Below are 248 nucleotides of genomic sequence, written 5' to 3'. Positions count from 1 at the left end.
AGGGTGGATACTCTTGACAAAGGGATTACTTACATTCACTGGTGGGAGCAAGAGAGATGATGCAAGATCTCATCATGCTACTTAGAATGGCAGGCAGTTTAAAACTTATTAATTGTTGCCTCAGTTGCCAAAACCAGTTTGGCTCAGTGGATAGAGCATCGGCCTGCGGACTGAAAGGTCCCAGGTTCGATTCCGGTCAAGGGCATGTACCTGTTTTGCGGGCACATCCCCAGTAGGAGATGTGCAAG

Source organism: Myotis davidii, unplaced genomic scaffold, assembly GCF_000327345.1.
Source record: "Myotis davidii unplaced genomic scaffold, ASM32734v1 scaffold228, whole genome shotgun sequence".
NCBI classification, from domain to species: Eukaryota; Metazoa; Chordata; class Mammalia; order Chiroptera; family Vespertilionidae; genus Myotis; species Myotis davidii.
This window is presented reverse-complemented; position numbering follows the sequence as displayed.